Source organism: Prionailurus bengalensis, chromosome A1, assembly GCF_016509475.1.
Source record: "Prionailurus bengalensis isolate Pbe53 chromosome A1, Fcat_Pben_1.1_paternal_pri, whole genome shotgun sequence".
NCBI lineage: Eukaryota > Metazoa > Chordata > Mammalia > Carnivora > Felidae > Prionailurus > Prionailurus bengalensis.
Genome location: NC_057343.1, coordinates 223,294,189 through 223,311,151, shown reverse-complemented (window position 1 = coordinate 223,311,151; position 16,963 = coordinate 223,294,189). Strand labels below are relative to the sequence as shown.

Here is a 16,963-nt window from a genome sequence, read left to right as displayed (position 1 = left end):
CTATTACAAATGATGTGCTGTGTACGTAAATTAGTTATTCTTAAATATATATTTATTTTATGATGGTGCTCATCTCAACAATCAAGGTGTCACAAATTATATTATTTTTAGGACAGTAATTGTGCAATAAGCATATTGTTCTCGTTTTGGGGATTTTTTTTTGCTGGTCTCTCTGGCTCAAAGATTACTGGGTGATAGTCTGTTTCCTTCCTCAATTCTCGGGCAAGAATCTCCATGAATAGAAACCAGGTTTTGGAACTTTTCTGTGTATTACTATGACACTTATAAACAGGTTAAAAGCATACCTAATAGGTCATTATTGAAAGGCTAAAATTTCGCAAAATTATTATGTATCAGGAGTGGGAAGCAAAGAGGTATCTAATTAACAATCTCCATTGAACCATAAGGGAAAAAGATTAGCCTTACACGTGCTACCTTTGGAGGATCTCTCATTTGCATACTTTGTCACACTCAACCTTTCTCAATCTTTTTTTTTTTTTTTCAGTCCTTTCAATATCTCATAGTTTGGTTCCTTTCCAAAGTTTTACTTTAAGCCATCCCTCTTTCTTCCAGTTTACCTACTTCCTTCCTCCATTCTTTTCCACTAGAGAAGGAATCCGTCGTCAGGTTCTACTTTGTGTCTTGCAAATTCTGGCTTCTCTGATTCAGTGTAGTAATGGAAGATTTCCTTAACCCAGGTAAACTTCAAAATATGCATCTTCCCAGAACTTAGCCACTCTCTGCTTTCCACTCCTTCAAAAGTGATGTTTGATGTAACTTAAAAGCAACCAAAGAACAACTCTGCTCCTTGATCATGAACCCAGTAACTGATGAGGCTTGGCTTTGAAGCACGTTAATACTTCAAAAGTCCATAAGGTTGGTAATCAAGCAAATAAGCAACTGCATCCACTCAATTTCCTTGCAGAATTAATTTCACAAAATTCCACTAACTTTCTGGCACATCCTATTTCCCTCGATATTTTCATCTTGTGCCATATTGTACTTTATAATATCGCAACATTGTTATATGACACATTTTTAATACCTAAAGGAGTACTTTTCATTCTTTGATGCTATAAAGATAACACCTTATTTTATAGCATACTCTTTTTCCTTGTAATGGAAAATGATGATAATATCGAAAACAGGTAAACATCTAAAGTTATGATTAAACATAGAACAGAAGACATTTTATACAAGAGCGAAACTGGAACATTTAACACTTACTCTATTGCCTTACCACAAGGTATTCCAAATTATTGTTCAATTAATTCAGAGTGAGGTATGCGCCACTCTGGTACATTACCTCTTAAAATTCTACCTCAGTTCAGCAATGTGAAAATGCTGGATTCAGAATGCTGCTGTGAATAAAAAGGTACAGTCAGACCCTGAAATCATTTTATATATTTTTTTACTATCTCACGTCATATTCAGGAAAAATATCTAGAAAGTTAATGTGTCTCTTCAGCCTAGTAAAGAAGTATATTTTATGAAATCATTTGAACATCACTAAAAAAAGTTACATTCTACCTGAGACAGTGAATGGTAGCAAAGTGACAATGGTGACATACAGGTTTTTATATTTACACTTCTGTATAAGAATTGTGGTGTGCATGCTGCTGAATATTGTATTTGAATATATTTTATGTGTTGAATGTTTGTAAGAACATTGGAAATTCTTTGGTTGCCCAAGGACTGCATAACGTTGGAAGGATTTAACCCTAGAAATCCAGGGTTGGTTTATATCCTAAAAATTAATTAATGAAACACAACATATTAAAAGAATAAAAGACAAAGTAATACAGGGTCATTTATAATGAAAAATCTCAACAAATACTTCCTAAATACCAAAGTATTATACCATGACAGTTTGTAAGAAAATATATTCCAGAATATTCCTTATAAAGAAACTATTTGGGGAGATTTGCTCTTGATGACAAATCCTTATGTCACAATTTGTTCAGGAACAATCTCTGACAGAAGGGTTGCCCTTCCCTAAAAAGCTGAAGAACCAAAAAGTAAATGTAAAGTAAATGTAAAGAACAGCGCATATTCACCAAATGAGGTTGATGCTAATGGACAATGAATATATAAGCAGGTGATACCATTTTCAACTTACTCAAAATGAGAGGTGAGCTATTTATTGTAGCAGTGTTTAAAATACATGATTTCTTTCGCAAATCTAATTGAGGTTAACAAAGAGTTCTCTTTTTAAGAATAAATAATAATAATAGCTGAACCCAATAAAGAAGGAGGATGCTGGAGGCATCCGAGGATGAATCATTCCTGTGAGACATAAAGTTTTAAAGAGATGGGGGCTGGGGAATGGACACAACAAAAGGGTCAAAATGGTAAGCCAAGCATAAAAAAAGCCTATCCAGGAAAATGTTCATCTTCTTAGCAAGTCAATTCTAACCTCAACCACTGTCTTCCGTTTTTTGTACTGTTCGTCAGTTACAAATTAAGAGACCATAACTGTCTTCCCCAGCTGGATTCTAAGCTGCTTATGTGTCTTTTACATTGTGGGTCCTCTGGATTTTAGAACTATGGTCTATGAATAAAAACAAAAGAAAACAAAACAATCCACAAAATTATTAGATTTTCTATTTATATGAAGTTTTAATCTTAAGCAAGAAAGGATTGAGTTTTACTACTATTTCATATTTAAATTAACTGCAATGCAAGTTTATAATTTATAACTGGATGCATGCTATTTATTTTATTTAAAATGTAATGTATGCATGATATATACAGCCTTTCCAATTGGTGTAAGTATTTTAACTTACACCATATATTGAAACGTCTACATTTCAATACTACAACTATTTTGGAGAATAGCTTTCTGAATGTTTTTACAGTATAATTTACTAATGACAGATTCTTCAGCGTGATGTTCAATTATGAGCTAAGAACAGAAAACTTTCACTGTAATCAGATTTAATATTCTTATTGCTTAACTGAACTTTGAAGTCCTCTGTGCTGATGGTCTTATGTCTTAACTCCTGGAAGTCTATTTAACACAGCTATTGTCAAATGAAGATTATTTCTACTATCAAAATAATGCCACTTCATTCATATTTCTCTTCCATTTAAGCTTTTGGTCCTTGGCTGTTACTTAAATAAACACCAGATTATCTTCATGCAGAGTTTATAAAGGGAACAGAAATAAATTGATAAATAATGTAACACAACTTGCACTTAAAGACAGACCCCCAAAAAAAAGTCACCCTGAGCAGAACCCCTGAGCAGGTTCTATGATAAAATGCTTGTAAATGAATTAGAGCCCTGCCAGTGCATAGCATGGCACCTAGAACTGACTGGATGTGTATAAGTTTCTTGTCTAGCCCTGAAATGCACACACACACACACACACACACGCACACACACACACTCACACAGTCTGTCTATATGTATAGCTATACACACACATGTGCGCGTGCTTCAAAGTCTTTGCTTTCCCCTCTCAATGATCTGCTGCCTTGACCTTACTAGAAGTTTCCCTTTTTCCTCTGCTTTCTTGATTAGGAAATAAAACCTAGTTTTCTTCAAGCCTACATCCGCTTTGCTCTTATTGACTTACCAGTTTTCTAAGAAAAGTAATCTGGTTCCTAATTCACATCTATTGTAGTACGTATCAGTATTTTTCAGAGTCCTTCATATGCCTAGATTATGTCTGAATATGAACTATCTTCAGCTAATAAGATAGTCTGCCTTTAAACAAACTAACAAATACAGTGATGTACAATAGACACAATTAAATTTTTAGCAAATCAAATTTTAATCAAATGTTTGAAAATTTGACAAAATTGGAAACTAAGCAATAATGGGTCTCAGAATTAATGTGTCCAATATTGAAATCACATGGTTTCCATGTAAGGAACAAGAAACGTTGTTGAACAGAAAACTAGCAGTTCTCCCGGGCATGAGCCCTGTGTGCATGTATAGCCTTTAGATTCCCCAGGCCAATGCAAAGCCAAGTCCAAAGCTTATTTGTGGACTTGGATTTGTAGATTAAAAGAAAGGTCATTTATCCAAATGTCTCTGGAATTCTTGCTAAAACAAAACAAAACAAAACAAAACAAAACAAAACAAAACTCAGAACCCACCTCGCGTTACTGATAAAATAATTTCACCGTAATAAAAATTATAACATTTCCATTTCCCTTATATGTTTGAAATGATTATGAGCTTGAATGACTTAAAAATGTCTTATTTATTTGCCTTCTCAAATACCACCACATAAATGATTTAGACTTTGTATTATATAGCATGGAATCTTTGCTACTTTTCTTGCAATTCCTTAGTTATATCTATCTTCCTCAGCTAGAGTCTCAGTTTTGTACATGCCTTTCCATGGTAGGTCTGGGGATCCTAAAACAGTAGTCTATGAATATAAATACACTATTAGATCTTCTAATATGTAGTTGTAATCCTAAGAAATAAATGTTAAGTTTAACAAATATTTTATTGATAAATTAACTGCAAAGCAAGTTTATAATTTACAAGTGGATGCATACTGTTCTTTTTTTTAAAAAAACTACAAATATAACATTTTTTTGTGTGTAATTCATGATATAAAAATTTTTGGAAAATACTGCTCTGAAACATGAACCATCTTGAGAATATTTTTGTTGCATGTGTCTTTGAGTCATGAAAGTGTGGTCAAGTGTATGATATAGCAGGTCTATAATATTCTACACAATGGATGAAATTCATTGTGATGTTATACTTCAGAAATATAAAGTTGGTTATTTATTCTCAAATCAGATTATGTACTTTATCATTTTAATTTGATCACTTTTATAAAATAGAGAATATTAAATGAAAATTTTTTGTAAGTTTATTTTTGAGAGAGAGAGAGATAGTGAGAGAGGGAGCATGGGGGTAAGGCAAAGAGAAAGAAAGAGCAAGCATCCCAAACAGGCTCTACACTGTTAGTGCAGAGCCTGATTCAGGACTCGAACTTAAGAACTACGAGATTATGGCCTGAGCCAAAGTCAAGAGTCAGACGCTAAACTGAGCCACGCAGGAGGCCCAAATGAAATTTAAAATAATAAATAAAATCATTCAAACAAATCAAATCCTTTGATTTTTCTGTTTTTGCCACAGTCTTAGTATAGTACTTGAAACACAATTGTAATCAAATCATACATATAATTTTGTGTTCTGCTTAATCTCCCTTTTCTAGACCACAGCAGGTCTCTTTTGTTGCTGTTATTTCTCTATAGTTTACATCAACATAATATAATGCCACACACCCCACCCCCCTGCCCCGTGCATTCTTCTGCCCACACCACTTACTGTCAAATACATCTAAGTTTTCTAAACTGTAAACGGCTTTGAATCAGTGTTGTCCATTTCCATCACATAATTAGACCCTGCAGCTGCAATGCAAACTGTTCAGCGCACAGTTTTAATGTTGAAAGTTGATCAAACCTCAGTATTTTGACTTGGAATGTAATTTTGCAACGATGTGCCTGGTTCTTGCATTCATAAAAAACGCTGTCCATACTTATCAATGTATATCGAAGGGGTCACAAATATAAATGTCCTCAGGATCTGGGCAATAAAGTAAGTTAGTGAAATACTTAGGCTGAAAAAGGGCCACTCTCCACACCCTGTTAATTATCAGTAAGTTCAAAAATATATGGCTTTGCGCGAACCGTGACTCCGAACGTAGGACCTTACTAAATGGCACATCTGCTCTTCAGCTTCAGTTAATTTTTCACATATGGTCACGTGCTCGACTGCCGCCAGATTTCTTTAAATGTTTTTTTTTTTTTTAATGATTATTTATTTTTGAGAGAGAGACAGAAACAGTGCAAGTGGGGGAGGAGCAGAGACAGAGAGGGAGACCCAGAATCCGAATAAGGCTCCAGGCTCTGAGGTGTCAGCACAGAGCCTAACGCGGGACTCAAATTCATGAACCATATGATCATGACCTGCACTGAAGTCCAATCCTTAACCAACTGAGCCCCTCGGGCGCCCCACCCACTGCAGCCAAATTTCTGATTTTTTTTTAATGCAGTGCAAAACCATAAATTCTACATGAATTCTCCAAATTGTTAAGTGTTGGCAAAGATGTGTTAAAGGCCCTACATCATAGACCAAATAAAATACGTCCAGTTTGGGAGCAAAATAGTTTATCGTAATGCTGTGTATGTGTCTTAATAACACGCTGGTTTTAATACTCAACTTAATAAAACTGCAAAATCTATTACAAGCATTCTGGTCATTTTTCCTTATTTTATATTTAGATGTAGAAGTCCAAAATCATTAGCTGATTTACTTCAAGGTGACAGGACTAGATAGCTGTCATTAGTACTGAAAACACTTGACTCTTATCCTTGCTCTGATTTGACTAAACGGTTAAACCATTTCAAATGATAAAAAAAAAAAGTTTCTGTAGTCTATTAGTAACCATAATATCATAAAGCAAAATTTAGATTCCATATAACTTAATTCCTAATCACATGGAACTTCAAATTAATATTTTAGAAAAATAATAGGGCGAAACGACACAAATATTAGATTTCATGAAACAGCTTTTTGATTGCATCAATAGTTTGCTATAGAGGTGACAATTCCCTTTAACATCCACATATATAACTTTTATCTATTAATGCAATTAAAACCAGTATTTAGAATCATGAATGGAAGAAGGTCTAAAAAAGCAAGTTTCATTACAAACCCTGTCACTGATAAAAGACAAATCATGTACCTTGGTTAATCTAAAATTTCTTCCCCTACAGAAAAGTTCTAAAATCCCAATTCATAATCTTTTTAGCAAAATAGAAAATTCATAGGCTCTTAAAATAAATAATCCAAAGACATCATGAGCGCCTAATAAGTCTAGAGACTCCAAAATGGCATCAAGATTCAACCCTGCTTCTTTATCTCTGTGTGGCTTTTCTTTGTGGGTTCTGTGAGCAGGCGATCTCGTGCTCCATGGTGGCTACATGGCTGTCATTTGCTTCCACAACTTCCGTGGCCCTACAAAGAGCTTTGTCACATAAAACGCAAGAATAATTTTTTTTTATTTCAAAATTTCTGAACAAAAGTCTTAGAATAGTTTTGTTCGCGGCTTTAGTCTGTCCCCAACCTTCCAGCAATCTGCATGGGAATGTGAGCTCACCAATTAGTCACAGCTGGATGGCATGGCCATTAATAGAATATGATGTGGTCAGCAACACCTAAACCAGTGGACTGAGCATTTGGAAGGAGGTGTTCACAAGCAAAGCACAGCAATTTTCTAAGAGGAAACGGGCACAAGGTGGGGAAATCAACGTACGATCTCTCTGGAATTGCATGATTTTGGAAAAATATTATATAAGTACTGCTATATGACAGTATGAAGAAAACAGTTGTTCCTCTTTAAATCATAGGTAATTCTGAATGTGAGGTTACCTGACATGATTATCAACACCAAGAACAGATGTACATGTGTGCATCTATATAAAAGTAACATAAAAAATAGTATGAGGAAATATATTCAGCATTTGCTTAGTAGCAACTCAAGTAAAATATTTTTGTCATTTCTTGTAAACTAAAATTTATGTTTACATGAATCTTGGTGGACAGAAAGGTATGTAAGACAAGGAACAATTTTTTACAAACAAGTAGATGTCGGTAAACAAAGGAAAGCTGTTACTTTACAGCATTTCCATTGCATAAAAAATGACACATCCAATAAATATCTACATGACATGTTTCGTTTGTATTGTATCTACTTATTTTGAGTTCCATTTTAGTTTAGATATTACAATAGATATGTAAATTTGACTAGGCATTTTGTTATGTAAGCGCTTAGATACAATTTAGAAATTTAGTGAAAATGCGAGTTTGTTTTTTGTTTTTTTGTTTTTTTTTTTTTTTGAGAAAGAGAGAGCGAGGGAGAAGAGTAGTGAGAGGCATGGGACACAGAGGGAGAGAGAGAGAGAGAGAGAGAGAGAATCCCAACAGGTTCCGCACCTTCGGCATGGCCCAGATGTGGGGCTCAAGCTCACTAAATATGAGGTCATGACCTGAGCCGAAATCAAGAGTCAGACCCTTAACCGACTCCACCATCCAGGTGGCCCTCAAGGTCTTTCTTATCTAACACATTTGTGCCATGTCTCTACATGTAGTGATCTTCATTTAGACATTTTACTCCTAGCTTGCTTTATTTGTTTGTTTGTTTACTTATTTATTCGATTGGGTAAAGGGTATTTCATCAAGAGAGAAAACAAAAGCAAAAATAAATGAATACATAAATAAATAAATCGCAAGGGCCTAATTTGTCCAAAGAGGTCATAGCTCTCCCCAAGCAAAACATTAAGGACAGCACAGGCATCTGTGCATTCGTAAGCGAATTTGAAACGGGCACCCATGCTCACTCACTGTGCAGAAACTTCAGTGCATAGCGCTGGCATAAGCAGGGGTCCCGGTGACAGGCTGGGGCTCACTCTGGGCCCACAGCCTTTGCAAGATGGTGCAGAAGGAGGGCCACTGAGCCGGTCCCTAGGTCAGGCACTGGGTGGTGAATGTGGCCAGCTCTGCGTGTGAGGGCTGAGGAAGCCAGTGCTGCTTCCGGTAGAAACACTTTTTCTCAGAGGGGCCACAGTCCATTGGAGGGGACTCCGCATCGAAGCAGAGCTCCAGGCAGGTGGCACCAAAGCCCTGTTTGTCAGCTGTGGTGGTTGGACTGTTGGCACTGCCAGACAGGCACTCGGGGCTATCCAGGGGGTCCGCTCCACCCACCCAAGTATCTGAGGGTGCTGGCCACTGCTTCCTTCCAGGCTACGGGCAGGTGGCCCCACTCCCACCCCAGCCACATGTCCAGGGACCCATACTCCACATACCCTGGATGTTCTCATAGCTGCCTCTGCAGATGCCATGCACAAAGGCCAGGTGCACATGGGAGACCCGGCTCATGAGGCTGGCTGTCTTGTAGAAGGCCAAGGCGATGTTGTGGGGGCTACCTTGACTCCACTTGAAGCTCCAGCCCATGGCCCCCACTGGGTATGGGGGCATCCCCACCATCTGCCGTGCCCTCCTTGGGGCTTCTGCCCCCCCACACACACTCGTAAGATGCCCTCATACGCACTGTTCCTCGTGCCTTGGCCCAACTGGGACGGGTGATGTCATCCTGGCAGACCCGCTGGAAGTTGAGCTGGCTGAGGTTGAGTGGCTTAGTGTGGGCCGGAGACCCCGGAACAATGAGGAGGTTGGAGATTTCTCCTGGCCGTGGCCGGCAGCAGCAGTGTAGGGAGAAACAGTCGTCACCGGCCCGCAACAAGCAGCCTCGCAGAGCGGCTGGCAGCTCCTGCAAGCTGGGGAAGGACCCGTCCCAGCCTCAGCTCGATGGGGAGCATACGCAGGTGCCAGTGTTGCGCGTCGGCTGCCTGGTCACCCTGGGCCACCGTGGGATGAGGCAGTCGAGGCCGATGGTGCTCCAGTGGATGAAGCAGAGGCCATCCTTGGGCCGCAGCTTGGCCAGCACGAATGGCTCCACCAAGGGTCCACGGATAGTGTCCTGGACGCTCATCTCCAGCCATGGAGCAGCCACCTCACAGTACAGGCGGTGGCTGGAGTCGGCTGTCGGGGGAAGAGCCGTGTACCGGTGACAGCGAGGACAGGGCCACGGCCCAGGAAGCTCCAGTCCCTTGTCCGGACAGTGGATGCTCCTGTGGCTTTCTTTCAGCACCGTGTGGGTGACATCCTGGAAGTCACAGAAATAGGTCTCTGGCACTTCCTGAGGCCTTTCCACTGGCTTCTCACCCACCTCCTGGACCTTCCCCCATGAGCCAGCATGGGGATTCCTGTTGCTGCCATTGCCACTGGGACCCTTTGCCGGTACTGGCTGCCAGTGGATGCCACCAGTGCCTGTCTCTGGAACCTCACGAGTGGGGGAGTCCGGTGGCCAACTCAGGTCCAGGTTCTGTCCTGGATGTGGACGGGCTCTCCTCTGCTACCGGGGCTACAAGCTCCAGGTGGCACGCAGGCACACGCTCCGGGCCAAAGCAGGGTGCCACCCGCTGCGGTGTGGCCAGGGACCTGACCTCGAAGACCTGACCTGCTGGGAAGCACTGCCTGGCTGGAGGACGCACGCAAACCTGTGGGAAATGCTGCACAGGCACCGAGGTGTCGACACGTGGTGCGGCTGGATGTGCAGCCGAGGGGCGTGGAATGCAGTCCTTGAAAGCAAACTTCTTGGCCACCTTCTCCAGGGGGGACCCCGTCTCAAACAGTGAGGCGGCATCGGTGCAGAAAGGCCACGCCCAAACTTTGGTTCTCAAAATGGTGGATCTCCTCTGGGCTGGACAGCTCGTACAGTGACGCATTCACAGGAGGGAGGTCATTCACAAACTCCCGGTTTCCCTGCCCAAAGAGTCACTCAGAGGAGGCTGGGTTCAGGAGCCGCACCCCTGCTCTGCCGGTTCTGAGCAAGACTTGGCTTCTGCAGGCCCACAGTCGCACACATCGGGCTCCGAAGGATTCAAGCCGGTTCAAGAAATAAAACCTCAGGGGAAGTACACTGCCAGGTCTTCGGAAAACTCTAAGATGGGTTTTGGGGGCAGCCAGATCTGGGTCTGGGCATCTGACAGAGCAGAGACTGAAGAAACTTGGAGTGACGCCAACGTTGTGCATGATGTGGGTTTAGACCGCCTCTACGGTCAGTGTGGCCTCGTCGAAGGTGGCCTTGGGGTTCCGCTGTAAGGGCCAGCCCAGTGCAGAAGGACCTTCAGGCCTCCCCTGATGGCAGTGGGTGAGCTCCATTGAGAGGGAAAAATCTGTTGTAAGATGGTCCATAGGACTGATAGGGGAATCCCAGTCCCTGACCCAAGACTCCCCTTCTGGGTTTTTCTTCCCACCTCTCTTGTGAGGGTGCCAATTTACTACTAATGCGGAAGTAAAATCATAATAATAAATAATAATAAATAATAAAATAATAATAAATAAATAAATGATAACAAATAAAGAATAAAGAAAATAATAATAAATAATAATAAAATAATAATTAATAAATAATTAATAAATAAATAAAATAATAATAAATAATAAATTGTCCCCTCTGCTTATGCTCAGGCCTCTGGAGACCGATCTCCTCTGAGCCCAACGGGGTAAAATAAGCCTCCTGCCTTCCAAGATCTCTGAGTGCCACTTGGTTCTTCCACTGGGAGACCCAGACCAGGTTCCATAACACCAACCCCATCAGGCCTGCTGTCCCTGGTGGTGGCACCCCAAGGGCACAGAGGCATGCGCTTGACAGCTGGCTTGGTTTCCCCAAATCACCAGGCAGGCAGGTGTGGTCACACAGACCAGGGGGTGAATCTTGGCTCTTCCTGGACCTCAGTGGGCCTCAGTTTCCCCACTGGAAAATGGAGATGCAGAGATCATTGCCATGAAAAGATGGTTATGACATCTCTAAGCAGTTCTGCACGTTACGCGTTCAGCACAGCCCGGGGACCCTGGCTCCTGAGACTCCGCCCCCAGCCGCAGGCAGCCACCGCCCTGCTGACTTGCTTTTAATAACTTGATGGTGAATAAGGAGAAAATGACAATCAGCATTTGCAAATAATGATCGAAATTTAAAACATGTTAATGTAATATTATTATTAGTTTGTAAAGTGTTAAAATTTATATAATGCTCTCAGCTAAATAATATATCAGTATTTTAAAGAGAATAAATGATAGTTTGAGAATCAGGTTTTTTTGTGCGAAGAACACATTTAATTAGCCTCAGTTGCATTTATTAACCATTGCATTCTCTCTTTCTGTATATGATATATAGTTCAGATAATACATGTATTGGGGGGTCCATACTCCCACCTGTGTAAATCACATTATTACCACTTCATAAAAAATATCAAGATCTATATATATAGCATGTGATTTTATAATTATCACAAATAATCTCAGTGGAAATGTAAAATTATGAAATACGAAGTTATCTATGAAATTTATGACTTCCTGAATAAATTGTTGCGATTAATCATGATTGTTTCCTTAACTCCTCAGCTGCCGTTATTCTAATACATTACATGGGAATTGAAATAAAATTTGTAGCTACAATACATTCATTATCAATCTCTGTACTTTTTTCTAGTTTCATAGTTTCTTAAACTAGTGGTTAGAATTCAATATATTCCTTGAGATACTCTTCTAAGTCCCTTAATGTTTTTCTTTGTCTATTTTATAAATTTTTATTGACAAAATGCTATATACTTCTGGTTTTATAAAATGTTTCCTGTGGTCGTAAAATGAGACCCATGCCAGATAAGCACACGCCTGATTTTCGTATTCTCAGCACCTTCCTCTCTTATGCCCTTGAATTTTTAGGCGATGATAAATTATGTAGTACTCAGATGATGGCCATCACATTCAGTTAGTAATAATCTATCACAGAGTTCAGGTAACAAGAAACATGCAGAAATAATTCTGATTATGAATGTCAATTTATAAGGCTTTACTTGGTAAACATGGAAAGATAATTTAATTTCTACCTCTCCCAATGTTATCTGAAAGTTAGAGCCTAATCAGTTCATTATTCTGGTAATGATATATAGAGACACAGAAATTACATATTTGGTATCTAATGTATATAACTAATATATCTAAGATATTATATTATGTATCCTTATATCTATCTGTGTATGTGCATGTCTACTAGGTGGATTTGCAAAATAAAAGTATCGTATCATGTCCCAAATCTGTAGGAAGAAATGATTTGTTAGGCTACCAATCAGTAAATTAAACTGTAAAGGAATATCATAGAACAGATTGGAAGAAACTTTGGGTTTTGCTTTTCATATATACAGCCATTGTTGAAAGTCTTAATATTTAATATTAGTTTTAAATTGATATTTTTAATGGTGTTATAAATTTAATTTTAGTAGTAGTCTATTAAGGACTGATTGGGCCTACCCCCCTATTCATATGTTGACGACCTAACCCCAGTTAGCTACTTAGATCTTCAAGTAGGGCACTGGGGACACCTGGGTAACTCAGTGGGTTAAGTTTCCCACTTTGCTCATATCATGATCTCACTGCTCATGAGTTCAAGCCCTGCATCAGGCTCTGTGCTTACAGCTCAGAGCCTGGAGCCTGCTTGGGATTCTGTCTCCCTCTCTCTCTGCCTCTCCCCTGCTCTCTCTCTCTCTCTCAAGAATAAATAAACGTTAAAAAAAATTAAAGGTGGGGCCCTGATCTGATGGATTAGTCTCTATAGAAAATGGCATACCAAAAACTGGCTCTTCCCACACCCCCACTGTCCTGTCCATACAGGTGTTGAGGAAAGGCCATGTAAGGCTAGAACTAGAACAATAAATGAGGAAACTTGCCTCCACCAAGAACTAACCCGACTGGACTCGTTGCCTCCAGAACTGTGAAAAAAAGGATTTTCTGTTGTTTAAGCCACCCAGTCTGTGGTATTGTGTTATGGCAGCCTGGGCAGACTAATATATTGTGTTAATGTCATTACTTTTGTTAGTAGAATATTAAAGCAAGTGAAAAAGTTAGAGTTTATTATATATTATCTAGTCAAGATGTAATGACAGCCTGTGCTCATACAGTTGCAATGAAAAGCAAGGAAAGTGGCAGGTAGATTAAGAACATAGATATTTACACAATTGGATACTGGATCTGAAAGGGAAGGCAAAAAAGGTAGTGTTGCTGTCAGAAGGCTTGTGGCATGGAACAGTAGATGACCCATCCCATCCCCCAAAACAACACAAAACAAAACAAAACAGAAAAAGAAAGGAGAGGAGGATTATAAGAAAATATTGCATTCTGGGTTTTGTAAGTGTTCAAAACTTCTGGATTAGCCTTTCTGGATCCTATTTAAGGCTAACCCCTTCCCCATGCACAGGATCAATTCTTTGTTACTTGTTCAAAAATATTATTTCAGAGACTTGCTATTTCAGCCACAGTAGAATAACTGGCACCAGATGAGCCCTCCTCCTCCTCCATAAACCACTATAAACAAGATAAAATGTGAGAAATTACTATTTTCAGACAGAAGGGGGGAAAAAAAGGAAGTAAGCCTATGTTCCCTGTGGGAGGAAAACAAAATGAAGTAGACTCCTGAATCATCCAGGTTTTCTGCTTAGAGGCACTTTTGGGGAGCAGAACACAGTAAGAAGGCATTAAGAAGCCAGAGAATGGAAATAAAGGGAAATTTGTGTCAGAGTACCAAATAAAAGGTAGTTGAGAGAGAAAAATTTCCAGGAATCTGAAAAAGAGTCTCATTCAGCCTTTACTACAACACAAAACTGTGTGCACACAGGTAAGGCTTTACAAAACTACGCCAGGGAACATTATTGGGTAACTTTCACCTGTACAACCAGTGGAACTCATATAAGGCTAAGAAATATTTGAATTAAAAAAAAAGAAATATTTCAGTTCTATGCAGTCAGAATTAAGAGACACTTAGGAAACCATAGGTATTCAGTAGAGACCGCTGAAATAACATGGGTTTTTAGAAGTATACTATTCTAGTCTTGAAGTAAAGGCAATATGCCTGTCCTAAGAGTCTAAATATGAGCATCAAAAATATGTGATGTCTGCAAATATATTAAATGAATAATGTGATAAAACTCAATATTCTATTAAAGAAGACTACAAAATCTAGACACAAAAATGTAATATCCATTAACTTCAGCAGATAATCAGAATAACCAAGTTTTAAAAATGCAGGAAAATTTGATTTATAACCAGGAGATAGACCAGGCAATAGGGAAAGGTCCAGAAATGACAAATATGGTGCAATTAGCATAAAAAAAGCTATCACATTAAAATGTGATCAGGTTTTAATTTTTTTTAATATAAAAAAATAAAAATAGAATAATTCAATTGGGAAATGGAAACTAGGAATAAGTGGAATTCCCAGCGAATAATTTAATTTCCTGAAAAATTTATAAGTTTACTGAAATTTCTTGAGAGCAGATATAGGCCCTGAAGAAAACTTCAAACACAGTGGGTTAAACAAACACTAAAAAACTAAAAATATTACTATCAATAAACTTGAAGTCAGAGAAAGAGTTAATCTTCCAAACTGATGTACAGAAAGAAAAACTGTTGAAAGTGGAAATAAAAAAAAAAAAAACATTTATGAACTGTGGGACAAAAATATGCTATTATGCTTTTTAAAAATTTTTTTAATGTTTATTTTTGAGACAGAGAGAGACAGAGTATGAGCAGGGAAGGGGCAGAGAAAGAGGGAGACACAGAATGTGAAGCAGAATGTGAAACAGGCTCCAGGCTCTGAGCTGTCAGCACAGAGCCCGACGCAGGGCTCGAACTCACAAACTGTGAGATCATGACCTGAGGCGAAGTCGGATGCTTAACCTACAGAGCCACCCAGGCGCCCCAGCTATTATGCTTTTTTAATGAAATCTCAGATAAAGAAGGGAAGGAGTATTAGGAGTTTAAAGTAGTATAATCGTTGGGAAATTTGTTTGACAGTTTCTTATAAAATTAAAAAAGTGTTTACCCTATGATTTACCATTTCTATTGATTAACCCAAGATAAATGAAACAGAGAACCCAATAGGTTTTTAAGTAGTGTTCATAGCAGCTTTATTAATAGCCCCAAGCCAGAAATCACCCAAGTTTTCAACAACTGGAGACAAATACTATTCATGGTATATCCATTAAATGTAATATCATCCTTACCTGGTCTAAAATAACAATCTCCTGATTATATTCCCTGATTCCACTCTTTGCTTATAGAATACTTTCCTTTTACCAGCCATAGTAAATTTTCCAAATGTAAATAAAACATTTCTCGATGAAAGATTTCCAGTTGATTTTTGCTTCCCATGTACTGAAAATACTTTTGAAAATCTATAGTAATAATATTGTGGTTATAATTCATCTCACACTGGACTCACCACCTAAATGTGTCTCCTACTCAGAATGCCTATTACTGATAGGCATTGAAAGGGAACCTAAGACATTCACATACATTTTCTATATATACACTAAAACAATAGTGAATAATCCAGGTTATTAACATTTTATGTTCACAAGCTGTTGTTTACTTACCTTAACGAATCATTGGTTGAATCCATTTTGGAAATTTTATATGTAAATTTGAAAGATAATTCAGAGTTTGATTAATTATTTTAATAGAACATGACTCCGCTAGTTTTCCATAGCTGCTATAACAAATTATCCAAATTTGGTAGATTTAAACAACTGAAATTTCTGTTCATAGTTACTGAGTTCAGACGTCTAAAATTAATTTCCCTTGGCCAAAATTAAGGTCTAGGCCCTCCCTCTAGTCTAGAGACTCTAGAAGAGAACTTGTTCCTTTCATCTTCTCAATGCTGGTTGCTTCCTGATTTCTTTGCCTGTGCCATATCATTCTAGTCTTTAAGGCTGGCATCTTCAAATAGCCAGCCTGCAGATAGCCTCCTCCTCTGTGTTTTTTCAGATCTGCAACTGCCTGCCTTTTATGAGACATGTCAATGCATTTAAGGGCAGCCCCCATCTCCAGATCCTTAGCTTAATCGTATCTGCAAAAATTTTTTTTACAAATAAGATAATATTCACAGCTGCCAGAGATTAGTCTAGGAATACCTTGGGGGGAACGTTTTCCAGCATACCACAAGAGCTAAGAGCTATTATCAAATATCTGAGTGTTGACATATGTAAATACCTTTAGTCTGTATATTAAAACATCTAGTTTTTTTTATTACAATGAACTCAAACACCATCCTACAAATAATTCAAATGATTTGCCAAAAGGATTTCTAATTACTGCCAAAAATGATACATGCGTTTATTTTATTGAAGCCTAGCACATATCTTTGATTCTGCTGAGTGGTCCCTTAGTACTTTCTCTATCTTTGTGATACACTGTATTTAGTTATTTAGGACTATGTTGTGGCAGGAAACAAATGAACACCACCAACAAAACACAATAAGAATTCAGAAGGTCATGGGCCAAATAAAACAATTACCGTGAAGACATGTTACAT

At 38.7% G+C, this 16,963-nt stretch overlaps 1 pseudogene; it reads right to left on the bottom strand.

Annotated features, from left to right (window-relative positions):
• Positions 1–8,391: 8,391 nt before the first annotated feature.
• On the bottom strand, positions 8,392–10,635 carry LOC122480151 (annotated as a pseudogene).
• Between the last annotated feature and the right edge of the window lie 6,328 nt (positions 10,636–16,963).